The sequence below is a fragment of the Lactuca sativa genome, chromosome 6 (assembly GCF_002870075.4).
Source record: "Lactuca sativa cultivar Salinas chromosome 6, Lsat_Salinas_v11, whole genome shotgun sequence".
NCBI classification, from domain to species: Eukaryota; Viridiplantae; Streptophyta; class Magnoliopsida; order Asterales; family Asteraceae; genus Lactuca; species Lactuca sativa.
In genome coordinates this window covers 141219123-141236012 of record NC_056628.2, presented here as the reverse complement: position 1 = coordinate 141236012, position 16890 = coordinate 141219123, and positions in this window count along the sequence as shown.

Genomic DNA, 16890 nt, shown 5'->3' with positions numbered 1-16890 from the left:
ATCAATCACATGTTATTAATAACTACAAAACAAGTGGTTTTCTTACTGTTCAAACTGTTTTACTGCAACCTGATTTACTAAACTGTTTTACTTCAAACTGTCTTAAAAACTCTTTTACATATCAAATGCTTTCACGAAACTTCTTTCATACTTTTATATTGTCAATTACATGCCTAGATATGTATAGTTATATAAGTAATGTTTGAAGGACTTAGGAAGGCTAACCCGCCTTATTTCCTTTTCCCCGTTGGGATGTGGTCTGGTAGGATATCGGGTATCTGTTCGAAGGTCGTTTAACTATTAGTTATATATCATGTGTACATATATAGTCATAAAGGTTCTTCTAGTCAATTCAATACCCTAGGTAGCAGGGGTATACTCACATGTTCATACGTACAAGTTATATTACTAGTAAACTACAATAGGCATAGTTTAGGGTTTTACTAATACTAACACTAGAACAATGAATCATACAAAGAGTCAGCTCATATATGAGTCATAATACATAGTGATGAGAAACAAAACATAATACACAGTGATAAGAAACAAACAATAATACATAGAGATGAGAAACAAACATACATGCTAGACAGAGAAAGAACACACAATACAGCTAGCACATACATTACATATACTTTACATTCAGTTATGTGAGCCATTAAACGGGTCATGGCGTTACCTGCCATGATCATTTTTGTATCCAGAATCTCCATAATTGGGGAGCATATGAGTTTGCGTATAGATCTATACTGGATTGACTATCCTACACCTTGTTGCTCGCTACAGTGGGACTTGCAAGTCTACGGGTGCCAAATGTTATTTCTTACGGCGTCTTACATCGTCGTTTTACTATTGAGTCGGTAGCAGGGTACAGGCCGATCACATGGTACTTTAAATAATAATTGATTTAAGGTAGTTAGTACAACGGTAGTTACTTAATACAACACTACAATACTATAATATTTATCCCATTACATTCACTTCGTGAACATTCACACGATGCACGATAATGTAAAAACTATATTTTTGGTTAATGATAGTCGGATTTGGGAAAATACACACTCTTACAAGAGACACACACAGTTACTAGATGCCTTGGTAGAAGGCTACTCTTAGTAGGAAACATAGGGTTTTCTAGGATAGTTCAAACAAATACAAACTTTACAAGACTTATACATTACATCTTACAAAACATCTTACAAATGCTTTCATACAAACACAAACATTAATATACTTATGATCTCACCAGCTTTAAAGCTGATACTCACTTTCAAAATAACTTGTATTCTCAGGTCACCAATAGACAGGTACAGGTGCCAGGCTTTTGAGAAGATGGAGTTCGTTCAAGACTCATCTTTTATTTTGATATGTATACTTTGGTGTCTATAACTTTAACAGAACACACTTGTATGAAATTATATTATTAATGCAATGGATGATGTTGTTGCTTGTTTACTACTTTGCATTGTTGTGATACTATACATGACGTCCTCCACCCCCGAACGATTCTGTCGTTCAGGTTTTGGGGTGTGACACAACCCTACAAACCTTGGATCTATGTTTTCTCTATTATACATGCAAATATGATTTTTTTCCAAGGTTCTCATCCTAACTAGCATACCATGAGGTACTCGTAATATAAAAACGTAGTAGGATGACATACCTTTTCTTGTGGTTGATTCCTAGGAGCTTCAAGAGCCTAGCACCAATAATGTGGATACCTCAAGTGGAATCACAAATCACCAAATCAACTTGGAGAGCTTAAGAGAATAGTATGCACACCAGAAATCGGCCCACTCTTGTTCACTCACACACTAGTGTCATTTCATGTGCCAATGACCTCTTTATATAGTATGGTGGATTAGGGTTACTTCCATGTAAACCCTAATACCCATGACCTTTCATTTCCATAGGATCCATGGGTTAAAAACTCCATGGACTATCCATGCAAGCTTAGCCCATCCTAAATGAACTTGGCCCATTATATATATATATATATATATATATATATATATATATATATATATATATATATATATATGTATATATATATAATAGTCCATATTGAATTAGTTCCTTTTGATCACTAAATTAATTCTAAATTAATTATTGATCAATACTAATTAAATAATATGATTTCATATTAATATATTATAACTAATAGTATATTAATAAATCATAAATACACTATTCTCAAAAGAGTATCCATATAAATTGTTTCGGTGAAGTGCAACCCAAATGGACCATGTCGGGCCGGGTCAAGTACATACCAAATATAGTTACGGACTTAAACACCTTATCCAACAGTCTCCCACTTGGATAAATCTGATAACTATAGTTACAAGTATGACTTTAGGAACCGACCAACAATCGTAGCTCTTAAAACTCTGTTGAACTATGAAGTGCCATTTTAGATAAGTGATCATATAATCATTTGTTCTAGATATCAGTCGGACAAATACATGGAACAACATCGTACTTATTGTCCAACTGTTTGTTTCCTGATTTCCGATTTATTTGACATAAAACTAAACTGAACACATCAATTTGGTTCTGACCGGGCCCGAAACATAGGTCAAAACAAAATCATCAAGGGGCCCAAATATCTATTTTAATCCTCTAAGGACTAAAAGGAACAGATAAACTTCGACTCATATGCTTGTTCTACAACTTGTTGAATCATACACAAAGGCACGTTTTATAACATCAAGTTACTGATGTGTTTTCGTACAATCAATGCACAGCCAACTCATAGGCAATAACTCATATCTCTAGGTTTGAAGACTTATATGATATTAACATCTCACGATTACTCGAGATAAATTCCATGAAGTGATACAAGTGAGCGTGGGATTAATCCAATACTCAGAACTTATGAGCACTCATGAATGTTGTAGCAACTTTTGCCATGTCCAACACCTTAGACATCTACAAGCCCAATTCATGACAATCTTGATTCATACCTACTTCCAACATATGACTGACTGTGGAGGGTTTGAATAAAGTAATTATTCTGGAAGTCAAAACATGCAAATTTGAAACAATAGTAAACGATTGACACAAGATAGCAACACCTTACTTATAAATAAACATCAACTTTTATTTAATCATCAAATGTCAATTACATTTTACAAGTTTCAGAGCTATATAATCTGTAAAACTAATATTGTCATTCAGCCCGATGCGCCTCGCATGTTGCAAATGTCTAACCCTGGTCAGTCCCTTCGTAAGGGGATCCGTTGGGTTCTCTTCTGATGATACCCTCTTTGCCACGAGGAGTCCTTCTATCTTGTGTCTTATGAAGTGATATTTTCTGTTAATGTGCATGGATTAGGGATGAACAACGGGCCGAACCCAGACCGGACCAGCCGAAGACCGAAAACCCAAAGACCGAAAATCGTGAATTACCTTACCCAAAAACCGGATCGTTTTTGGGTGTAGCGCGTCCGGGTTTGGTCCAGTCCGGTTCCGGGTACTAAACCGAGTTTCGGATTTTGGGCCGAATTAGACTTTAGTAGTGTTGTTTACGGTTTCGGTCCAATCCTGTATTGGATTAGGTGTCTAAGCCCATAACTATTATTGGTATGTATTCTACCCGAGAGTAACATGGTCCATTTGGGTTGCATATCATCAGGACAATTTGTTAGGATGGACTTTTGAGAGAAGAGGTTATATATGATTTATTAATATATTATAAGTTCTAATATATTAATATGAAATCATGTGTTTTAGTTAGTATTGATCAAGAATTAATTTGGAATTAATTTAGTGATCAAAAGAGACTAATTAAAACTATGGGGACTAATTATGATAATTAGTTATATTTATATGTGTTGGGCTTATGATCCATGTTGGACCAAGTTTATGTATGGATATATAAAGAGTTGGGGCACATGAACCATGGATCATAAAATCCATGGATATGGGTTTGGGTTATACCCATGACTCTTAGAATTTCAACACATATAAATACATATGTTATGACCTAAAAACCGCTACTTTTAGTGTGTATGCATGTTCTTGGAGTTCGTGAAGGTTTTAGAGTGCATAGAGATTCTCTCTCAAGTCCTACCTTTGTCCTTGATGTGTTGTGACTTCATTTGAGGCTTCTACACTATTGGGGCTAAGCTCTTAAGGCCAAATGCATCAAGACTTCCAGCCATAGTAAAAGGTATGTTACACTATCTAGTATTGTATGTAGTTTGTATGACAATTGTATGCTAGTTATAGGCTTAATACCTTGGAATCACCTTTGCATGTATAATTAGTGAAAACATAGATCCAAGGTATTTAGGGTTTTATGTGCACCATAGGATGTTGTATTATACCAAAACCCAACAGTGGTATCAGAGCCATGGGTTGTTTTCAATTATACTTGATGCAAACAGCTGAAAAAAAAAACAAATTTTTTGCTGTCTGGACAGCAGACTCGACGAGTCCAGTGTGTGACTCGACGAGTCCATGAACGAATGCATCCAACTCGTCGAGTTTGTTCATGCACTCAACGAGTTGGACCCCCTGACAACATATATTCGTGTTTTTTGGCCTGTTTTGGATTAGAATAATTACCACAAAGTGTTTTTGTTCATAAAATTTGTTTTTGGTACTATGATAATGTTTATTCTCATCCAAATAAAGTTATAATCAAAGTTTCAAGTTTTATACATGTTTATATGATGCATGAAAATTGTTGATTATGAATGTTCATGTTTATGAATTTGTTTAGATTAATAGAAAAAATTATGTGATAGTTCTTTTCAATCCAAATTAATCTAGAAGTTGGTAATAATATGTGTTTTTTGTAACTTGTCCTCAAGTTATTTGAAAAGTCACATTTATGAATTTTAAAAACTCATAATATTGCCATAGGTTACAAAATGAAGAGTTTTTTTTGTCATAAATAGTTTTATGAACTCCATAACTTGTCCTTTATGGATGTTCAAGAGTCTGTTCATTAAAGTTTTTTTAAGACCTTAATTAAACTCATAAGTTATGAAAATCCAAGGGTTTTAAAAAGTTTCAAAACTTGCCCTCAAGTTTTGGAATTTGTAAATTCACCCCCCATGTACACTTTAATTCCAAAACCCTTGAATTTTAAAGTTAAAATTCAAACTTTATGGACTTCATTAAATTAATTGAAGTGTTTAATTGAAAGAGTTAATAGTTCCATAATGGCATGGTTTAAGTTTAATTAAATTAAGAGTATAGTTTAATTATTAGATTAAACCACCAAGTATTTTAAATGTGTAAAATACAACCTTATACTATTATAATATTAAAAGTTAATATTTATATATATGTATAAGATTAAAAGTCAGTCTTACCGCTAGTAGGCCTCATTCACGAAGCCGGTTTATAAGGGGGTATAAGGTTACTACCTATAAAATGGCAGTTTAATGGGTGTCCACTCTCACTCACCGCTTCCTTGACTGGTGGAGGGTCGTTAGCCGAACGGGTAGGAAAGGGCTATAATTCTCCCTTCATTAAAAGTTTAATGATAAATACTAAGTAACTAAACACTTATTAAATTCCCAATCTTAGTTACCTAGGAAAATGTGAATTTGGTGCTAACTCATGAAATTCACACTTTGTACCTCACCAAGTCGTTGGTGGAGCGTGTGTGGGTAACCGACACACTAACTTGAACTAGTAAGGATAACAAAGGGTGACTTAATGTTTGTCATAGATCGGTGGAGCGTGTGTGGGTAACCGGCACATTGATTAGGTGATAATATTAAGGGTACCAAGTGAATTTGCATGGTTATTCACACCTTGTTTTGTGATCCTCGACATCCCAGTCACAAAATTTGAGAGGGCACAATCGAGATTGAAACATGCCATTTAAAAGTTCAATGAATCTCAAAAGATCTAGGAGTTTCAAATCCAATTAAAACCTAATAATTTATTTCATTCTTCATGATGGAAATTGGTGAATCGTCATTCGCCTACCTTCAAATATCTTATAGCTTGGATTACGATATCCTCTTCCAAGTTATAAAATATTGTGTTGGGTCCTAGCGTTAATATTTCATACTGGTTGTTACATTAAGGACTTAAAAATCAACTAACTTGAATATCTCCCATTGTAGATGTCTATTTTAGACATCTATGATCTTCCCAAATCTCTTGGAATTTCACTTCGTCTACCCCCTCCAATTATTCTCCCTAACCCACAAGTTCAAGGTCACTCAAGCCCTGTTGGCAAGAAAGGTCTATGTGTGATCACATCTTGGAGATGAAGTCACATATTGACAAGCCGGGAGAGTTGGGTGTCAGAGTCTTGAGAAAGTTGGATGTTCAATCACTTTCTAAGTTACACAGTGGGTTCCTTTGGGACTACTATGAAACAGAGTATGACATGACCCTTTATGATTTTATCTATTTTCTTGGTGCTGCTGAATCAGAAATGATTTGAGGACTAGTAAAGCAAATTTGATTAGAAGATCAACTTCCTAAACCTTCTATTGCCAAAGGAAGGGGCATTGGTTGCGAAGCTGCCTAATTTACATGAACAAACATAAGGTTGGTAAAGTCAAAGAGTTTGACTCTACTTCGGGTAAAGTCCACTATCTAACTCTATTAAGTTCCTATTACGAGATTCTTATTACATGATGTGACTAGGACACGCGTTGATGTTTTAAGAATCAAAGAAAAGAGAGGAATGTTAAAAGAAGTATATGATGATTCTGATCGCGAAGATGGATTTCGATCGCATAGTTCGGTGATTAGAATTTTGAGTTGTTGCTTAAGAGTTGTGATAGATTGCTTAGGAATAGATAACAACAAATTTTTCATATGCATTTGCATTGTAAGGATAAGTTTTTCCGCAAGTTTTAAATAAAAGATAAGGTTTTATTTTATTTATTTTAAATATCCTTATAGTGGCATTTGTGAAAAATGGTTGTTTATATGATTCCATTGATAGCAATATTGGAATAATTTACCAAATAAGGAAAGATTCTCATCACCCAAGTTTCAATTGGATCGAAACTTGGAATCATACAAGTTGTATGATGAATGAGAATTTTCATCTTTGGAAAATTAAGTCAAGTGAAAGGACTAAGGGATCGAGTACACATTCGTGTGCACTGGTCAAGTCAACCACAAATATCGATAAGACTATTCTTCATGATTAACTAAAGTTTAGTAAATATGGTTATTCTTACAAGTTTAAGTATAATTCTGAAACATTGGAAAATATTCGATGTATGGCAGAACGAATGAGAAGAATCAAATTAGGCAGAAAGATAAAGGTTTCTCAAATCTGAAAAGATGGGAGAGTACTTTAGTATCATGTTTTGTGATCATCTTAATGATTGAGAAACCATATCGTAATTCGTCCTCTAAGGACATCTTAGTGCATTCTTATGGCTAAGAAGAGGAGACATTAATTGTTGGAATGGTTAATCAAGAAGATGAGTCATACTTCGTTCCAAAAACAAAGTCTTAGAGTCATACTCCAAGATTGTAACTTGAGTGATACATCTTAAAAAAAAGGGTTTATTACCACTAGTCAAATGTAAGAGTAAAATATTTTCTACTCTTGTACATTTGAAATTGGCAAGCTGTGATGTTTTGGATAAAAACAGAGATCAACTTAGGCCAATTGTGTAAAGTGTTAGTCTTGATAAGAATCCGCACTATCCCTTGAATATTTTTTTGTCAAGCAATGGTTCTTGACAAGAGAGTCTTATATGTCAAGAGGACAGTGGGAGTCTTAAAGGTCTTGAAAGTTTCAAGAACTAATCAAGGCTAAAACCTATAGTTTTTCACTAGCACACGACTTGAGTTTTATAATCTATCGTGTTGACATTTATGTGCCCATTCCAGTTAAAGTTGGCTTTGCGTAGGAGTTCTGAGAGTTCTCAATTGATTGCATAACAACTTGGAAGCAATGGCAGGCCCTTGTGCTGCCAGATGGCAAGAAGTTAAGACTGCACAAGTTCAGTTCATATAAATTTGAAATTGTCACTAACCTTTTCTTGTGATTATGGTCTTGACAAAATTAACATGGAAAGTAACAAATACACCATAAAATATAAGTGTCATAAGGTTTCTCTCCGATTCATGAAAATGATGGTAAGGAAACGCTTTCACTAAGTAGATTTTAAGTGGATAGCAATTGTGATATTTGCATTCTTAAATTCGTTAGTGGAGCATGTGTGGTTAAACGGCACACTAGTATGGACTTGTGAGAAATGGAAAATGTCTAAACAATTGAGACTATGATTACGGCATCCCTTTTCATAGTTCTAAAATTGTTTAGGCACACATGTGAACTATCTAAGAAAAGGTGTATGAATTTGATAAAGTCTTATCAAAGCATCTCGTATCAGAAAACTGAACTTTGTTAAGAAAGTCAATAAAGTATTGATTTCTAGAAGTCCAGCTGATTTTTGAGTACATGTCAAAGCTAGTGGGAACATAAGTGTTATGCTGATAATCATCATGTTAGTGGAAGCATGATTATTATGTTCAGTATTGCAAGTTAGCAATGTTAATTATAGAAAACAAAAGTTTCAATTCGTGAAGTTGTAGGGATTGAAAAGTTGTTTTGTTATAATTAAGGGAGAGGAAATTATACTTCATTTCAAATCATCTTAGATAGTGAGATTTTAATCATGTTTAGTCAAGTATATATATGAATTTTATGTTGGAATGGTTCGAATTAAGGAAATTCTATATATATTGTGTTTTCAAAATTCGATTATGATTACGGCATCCCTCTTCATAGTCAAATTTTGAGAACATGGAAAATAAAAAATATTGTAGCAAAAGATTGGTCTAATATCAGGTCTTTATGTGAGAAATCATGAATCGTGTCCCGTGTTCTTCGGATATAGGATCGATTTCATGTGCTGTAATATTCATCATTTCTAAATTTTCCAAACGCTCGGGGCATTAAGAGGGGAAAAGTCTAGAATTGGATATGACTAAAATGATTAAACAGTTGTCGAGGACAATCTAAGGTTTACCAAAGATTGGTTGCTCATGGACAGTTGGAAGTATAAGTGTTAATTTTGGAAGTACCATATTGACATATTCTGAAAAGAGGTAACTCTTGTTCAGAAGTGATAGTCATAATGGGAATCTGGAAAGGTTTCCACAGGTGGAATTTGTTCTTTCAAATTTGTGTAAGATTAGAAAGCTTAATGCAAGAAGGATGTTCAAAGTAATGTACTTTGAATTTGAGACTTCGTTTCCATGGAATTGATCTCCATTGGAATACTCTGTAATGTCTGTTGACAAGTCTTTGTGACTTTGTGCATGGTCATAACGAGAGGATCAATGCATATAAGTTTAGAACCTAACAAATTTCGTTAAATGGTAGGAATTTGGATTTCCTACATTTACGATAAAGATTTGGGATTGTGAAATGAGCATCGTTGGGATCATGTTCAATTGATCTATTTCACAAAGTAAGGATCATAGACAAACATCGTATGCATGCTTGGAGCATTGCATGACTATTGTTTTAATTTAAGTATAAAGTTGATTATTTGAAACATTATACAATGAATAATGAGTAATCAATATGGTGTTTAAATAAAAGGTGTTTTATTTACTCTCAAAGGTGCTTGGGACCATAGAGGATTAGTATTATTCTTGTGTTTCACTTTGCATGTTTTAACTTCCAGAATAACTAGGTTATTCTTTCTGAATGACTAAGTTATTCAAACCATCCACAGTCGATAATACGTTGGAAGTAGGTATTAAGGCAAGACTGTCATGAATCGGGTTTGGATATGTCCAAGGTAGTGGACATAGTAAGAGTTACTACAACATTCATGAGTACTCTTGGAATAGGGATTCGAGTATTGGATTCAACCCACGCTCATTTGAATCACTTCATGGATTTTATCACGAGTGATCATGAGACGATAATATCTTATATTCTTCAAACCTAGAGATATGACTTGTTGCATATGATTTGGTTATACATTGATTGCACGTAAACATATTTGGTAACTCGATGTTATAAAATGTGCCTTTTTGTATGATTCAACAAGTAGTAGAACAGGCATATGAGTCGAAGTTTATCCATTCCTTTTACCCTTGGAGGGATAAAAACGATATCTGTGGGCCCCTCGATGATTTGGTGATGACAAACGTAAGTGCTCGGCCCGGCCTGGACTGATTTGATTTGTTTAGTTAGTCAGTTGTCATAAATCGGAAATTAGGAAACAACAAATGGACAGAGAGAATGATTACAATCCATGTCTCAGTCCATATGATATCTAGAATGGAGGAATATATGATCCCTTATCTAATGGACATGTCATTGATTTGTTAAGAGTTCGACAGCGGCTTTAAGAGCCATGATTGCTAGTTGGGTTTTGGAGTCATACGCAATAATAGTGTTAGACTTATCCAAGTGGGAGATTATTGGATTAGGTGTCTAAGCCCATAACTATTATTAGAATGTATTCGACCCGAGAGTAACATGGTCCATTTGGGTTGCATATCATCAGGACAATTTGTTAGGATGGACTTTTGAGAGAAGAGGTTATATATATTTATTAATATATTATATGTTCTAATATATTAATATGAAATCATATGTTTTAGTTAGTATTGATCAAAAATTAATTTAGTGATCAAAAGAAACTAATTAAAACTATGGGGACTAATTATGGTAATTAGTTATATTTATATGTGTTGGGCTTATGATCCATGTTGGACCAAGTTTATGTATGGATACATAAAGAGTTGGGGCACATGAACCATGGATCATAAAATCCATGGATATGGGTTTGGGTTATACCCATGACTCTTAGAATTTCAACACACATAAATACATATGTTATGACCTAAAAACCGCTACTTTTAGTGTGTATGCATGTTCTTGGAGTTCGTGAAGGTTTTAGAGTGCATAGAGATTCTCTCTCAAGTCCTACCTTTGTCCTTGATGTGTTGTAACTTCATTTGAGGCTTCCACACTATTGGGGCTAAGCTCTTAAGGCCAAATACATCAAGACTTCCAACCATAGTAAAAGGTATGTTACAATATCTAGTATTTTATGTAGTTTGTATGACAATTGTATGCTAGTTATAGGCTTAATACCTTGGAACCACCTTTGCATGTATAATTAATGAAAACATAGATCCAAGGTATTTATGGTTGTATGTGCACCATAGGATGTTGTATTATACCAAAACCCAACATCCTGTACCAAACTAGGTTCCGTATGTTTGTTGTTTACGGTTTCAGGTTTTGTTTGTCATGTCACTCTCTAGTATAGCATTTCAAATTGTAATCTTATTACGTAACATCCATCATTCGTATCTTTGTTGTTTGCACAATTCAACTAAAAAAATACATAAAAGATGATGAATACAATGGTACGATGCGAGACTCTAATTAGAATACGTGCAAATGAGGTGTATGCAAACAAATAAAAACGTTAGTAAAAAGTCACACTATTTTATTAAAAAAAAACCTACACTATTTATATATAAAAAATTTGCACTTAACATCACTATTTTTATATAAAAAAACTGCACTATTTTTATAAAAAAAAAAAATACACTTAACAACATTATTTTTATTTAAAAATCCTGCATTATTAAAAAAAACTGCACTATTTTTATTAATAAAAATGTAGTAGGAAATAACTTTTGGTTTTTCAAGAAAAAAAATCGACACTATAATACGATCAAGAGAAGAGGCCGAAACCAAAAAAAATTGACACTATAATGTGATTCACAGGAGAGGCCGAATCAATTCAATCGGACAACATTTTTTTATTTTGGTAATTCTCGCTTACTGTTTGTCGATCAAAAAAATAAAATAATTTTTGGTTTTCTGGTTTGGTTCGGGTTAAATCATTTAATTCGGGTACGGTCCGGTCCAAACTTGAAACCCGATTATTGATAAAAACCAAACCCGAAAACCGGCCCATTAATACGATAATTCGGTTCTGTCCGGGTCCGGTCCCGGGTTTTTTCCGGTTCGGTCCCACGGGTCGTTTGCTCATGCCTCGCCTTGATCTGCCATCATCCCTTGGTTCCTTGGCTAAGGCAATCGCATTATTGTTGTCATAGAAAATCTCCATAGGCTCCTTTATAGTTGGTACAACTCCAAGGTCTCCGATGAAGTTCTTCAACCATAACGCCTCCTTCGCCGCTTCACTCGCTGCTATGTACTCTGATTCACACGTCGAATCAGCTACCGTCTCCTACTTTGAATTTTTCCAAGTAATCGCTCCTCCATTCAGAGTAAAGACTAAGCCCGAATGAGAGCGAAAATTATCCCTATCAGTCTGAAAGCTAGCGTCACTATACCCCACTACTCTTAAGTCATCACTCCCACCAAGGGTAAACCCAGTCCTTAGTCCTCCGCATGTACTTGAGAATGTTTCTTCACCACAGTCCAGTGAGCCTTGCCAGGATTCCCCTGATATCTGTTGATGCTCAAAGCAAAGGCCACATCAGGGCGGGTACAAGTCATAACATACATGATCGAGCCAACAGCGGAAGTATATGGTAATCGAATCATCTCAGCTATCTCAGCCTCTGTACTCGGGCTCTGAGCCTTGCTCAGTTTGGCATTATGTTGGATCGGTAAGTCACCTGTCTTGGAATTCTGCATGTTGAACCTTTTCAACACTTTGTCCACATAGGTGCTTTAACTAAGTCTAATTAGTCTTTTACTCATTTCTCTCAATATCATTATCTCTATGATATATATATATATATATATATATATATATATATATGCAGCTTCTCCAAGGTCCTTCATAGCGAAACACTTCCCAAACCAGGACTTAACCTCCTGCAAAGTTGGGATGTCATTTCCCATAAGTAGTATGTCATCCACATACAATACCAAAAAGCTAACCATACTCCCACTAGCTTTGACATATACACATGATTCATCTTCTCTTCTCAAAAAGCCAAACACTTTGACTTTCTCATCAAAACAATGATTCTAGGTATGATTCATGTAAACATCCTCAGCCAACTTTCCACTAAGGAAAGCAGTTTTGACATCCACTTTCCATATTTCATAATCATGAAATGGAGCAATGGCTAGCATAACCCTAATAGACTTAATCTTTGCTACTGGTGAGAAGGTTTCATCATAATCAACTCCATGAGTTTGAGTGAATCCCTTTACAACCAGTCGTGTCTTATAAGTGTGCACTTTCCCATCCATGTCGGTCTTTTCTTGAAGATCCATTTGCACCCGACCCTCTTATGACTCGGTATATTGCCAATCAAGTTCCAAACTTGATTGTCATACATGGATTGAATCTCGGTGACCATAGCCTCTTTCCATTTAACAGACTTAGGGCCTGCCATGGCTTCCCTATAGCTGTTAGGTTCATCCAAATTTACCAATGTACTATCACTGATAAATGTATCACCTTCCGCGGTAATATGGAAACCACAGTAATGCTCAGATGGATTCCTAACTCTAGTGGAATGCCTCAGGGGTACAGACTCGTCAGTTGGTTCAACATGAGTTTCCTCCTTAGGTTGATTGCTAGGGTTTGAGGTTCATTCACCACTTGACTCTTGAATCTCTTCAAGATCAATTTGCCTCCCGCTGTTTCCTTGGTTTATAAATTCTCTCTTGCGAAAGACCCCCCTCATTTCCACAAAGACCACATTCTCACTGGGTCTGTAGACGAGGTAACCAAAGGATTTATGTGGGTAACCGATGAAAATACACCGCTCACTTCAAGGTTCGAGCTTGTCGTGAGCCTTACGTCTCACGAAAGCCTCGCAACCCCAAATCTTGATGTGGTCTAAATTGGGAACTTTCCTAGTCCACATCTCGGGAAGTGTTCTGGCAACCTTCTTAGTAGGACTATATTAAGGATATGGGCAGAAGACTCTAAGACATACCCCAAGAATGAGATTAGTAACGAAGCTCGGCTCGTCATGAAACGAACCATGTCCAACAATGTTCGATTGCACCTCTCAACCACACCATAAAGTTGTGGTGTTTTGGGAGGTTTCAATTGTGAAACAATTCCACATTCCTTAAGATAGTCAAGGAACTATGTACTAAGATACTCTGATCGGATCGAAACATCTTAATGTTCCTGTCCAACTGATTCCCTATTTCATTCTTGGTCGCCCTCTACTAAATACTGCTAGGGTCTTAGTTGATGTTCGTGAATCCAAGCTTACATTGAGGGTTGGTGACGATGAGGAAGATTTTGGAATACAGGATGGATTTCAAGGAGATGTTGTTGAAGGAGAGGTGTTTAATATTGATGAAGATAATGAACTTGAAAATGAAATTTTTGGACTTAAAAATTTGGGTTGTTACAGCTCTGATACCATTGAAGGGTTTTGAGCATTCTAACACTCCTATGGTGTGCATGCAAACCTAGAAACCTTGGATCTATGTTTTCTCTATTATACATGCAAATATGATTTTTCCAGGGTTCTCATCCTAACTAGCATACCATGGGGTACTTGTAATATAAAAACTTAGTAGGCGGGCATACCTTTTTCTTGTGGTTGATTCCCTGGAGCTTCAACAGCCTAGCACCAATAATATGGATGCCTCAAGTGGAATCATAAATCACCAAATCAACTTGGAAAGCTTGAGAGAATAGTATGCACACTAGAAATTAGCCAACTCTTGTTCACTCACACACTAGTGTCATTTCATGTGCCAAGGACCTTTTTATATAGTATGGTGGATTAGGGTTACATCCATGTAAACCCTAATACCCATGACCTTTCATTTCTCTAGGATCCATGAGTTAAAAACTCCATGGACTATCCGTGCAAGCTTAGCCCATCCTAAATGAACTTGGCCCGTTATATATATATATATATATATATATATATATATATATATATATATATATATATATATATATATATATATATATATATATATATATATATATATATATATAAGAGTCCATATTTAATTAGTTCATTTTGATCACTAAATTAATTATAAATTAATTCTTGATCAATACTAATTAAATAATATTATTTCATATTAATATATTATAACTAATAATATATCAATAAATCACAAATACAGTATTCTCAAAAGAGTATCCATATAAATTGATTCAGTAAAGTGCAGCCTAAATAGACCATGTCGGGTCGGGTCAAGTAAATACCAAATATAGTTACGGACTTAGACACCTTATCCAACATTGTATTGTGTTCTACTTGTATTCTCCCCTAGAAGCATTTTAAAAGCATTTAAAAGCGTTAAAAACTGTAATTTGTAGGGGTATGAATTCACATTGTGGGAGTGATTCGAATGAAAGTTTGATATTGGATGTTCGATTTCACAAGCTAGTTCCCGGGACGAAACAAGTCCTAATGGCAATTTATGCAACATAATGGCATTCAATTAGCAATTATAACCTCTAAGGCATTAGAGAAACAACCTAGGATGCAAGAATCGCTTACAAGAGAAGTGTTATAAGCAAATATGGGAGGTTGCAAGGAGTTCACGACCTGAAGAAAGGTTCACGGACCAAGAACACTTGATGTTCTTGAGTTCATGGCCCAGTGATCTTGTTTATTAAGAACACTAGAGGATCCTTAGCAATATCTTGAAGAAGAATCAAAGGAAATGGATGATAGCTGAGAGGAAATTGTTCTTGGTTGAAGATCATTGGGAGAAAGCCTTGTGTTTGTGGTTAGAAAAGGAAGAAGTGAAGTAAAATCAACTAACTCTGATTTATATAGGAGGGGAGGTTCACGGCCGTACACCAAGGGTTCACGGCCCGTAGCCTGTTCACGGCCTGAGCATTGTTTGTGGTCCTCATTTCCAGAGGCTATCCTTCCAAAATACATAACACTTAAGTATGCTAGATTTATACACTTATAAATTTCATTACCCTATTTATAATAAGATAATAATGTAGCACCCGGTTCCTGGTATGTATTTCATTCAAGTATTTTTCACATTTTGGACTGAGACTCGGCGATTTGATGGCCCAAATTGTCGAGTAGTAGCGGTTTGGACCCGGGGGTTAAGTGACGGACTCGTCGAGTCGGCGGCAAGACTCGACGAGCAGGCTCTGGCTGGGCAAAACCCTAATCTAAGGGTTTGCACCTTATTTAAACGACCTCACTACAAGAAAAAGACCCTTTTACGATGCGCAAACCACGACACTCGTTGATTTATGTTATGTAAAAGAGAGTGACTTTAAAAAAGTGTCATCTCTTCAAAAAATTTAACAATAGAGGACACGCATTATTGCGTGCCCTTAAATTAGTGTCTAACAAAAAAAAACACGGAGGGCACCTATAATAAAATGCGCGTCGTCTAAGGATGTCGCTTTATAATTTTTAATGGAACGCGCGTTCCATCCTTTAACAGTAATGGGAAATGAAATTCTGAAAAAATTAAAAATCCCGCCTTCCTTTTTTTTCTCCTTTCCCTTTTGCCCAAATTATGGACGCTCCTTCCTTCCCCCTCCCGACATTGACTGCTGCCTACTTCTTCCCTCACTTCTACCTACTGGAACCACCATATCTCCCACTCGATGTTGAAATTGTTAGAAAAAGCCCTAATTATACTCTCAAGTCTAAATACAGAAAAAATAGAAGATGGTGAAGAAGTAGCAGTAGAGGAAGTGGAGGATGAACAGTCGAAAATGGAAGGAATGGCATCAATAGCGTTGTTACTAGATGGGTCAATCTCGGGTCATTTTGTTCAGCTTTCCGAGTCCGTTTATTACCAGATGGGTCAATCTCGTCTTTTCGTCTCGACTTCATATCTCTCTGTAAAGCAACCGACGACCCCCACACCACCATCTGCAAACCCTAAGCCATCGTCACTACCATTGAACCCTAAAAACTCATTCACACTCCACTAGATTGGGCTCTCATTAATTGGAAATCCGCGCTGAATTTCTTTCTACCCATGGACACGATTTTCAATAATGCGAT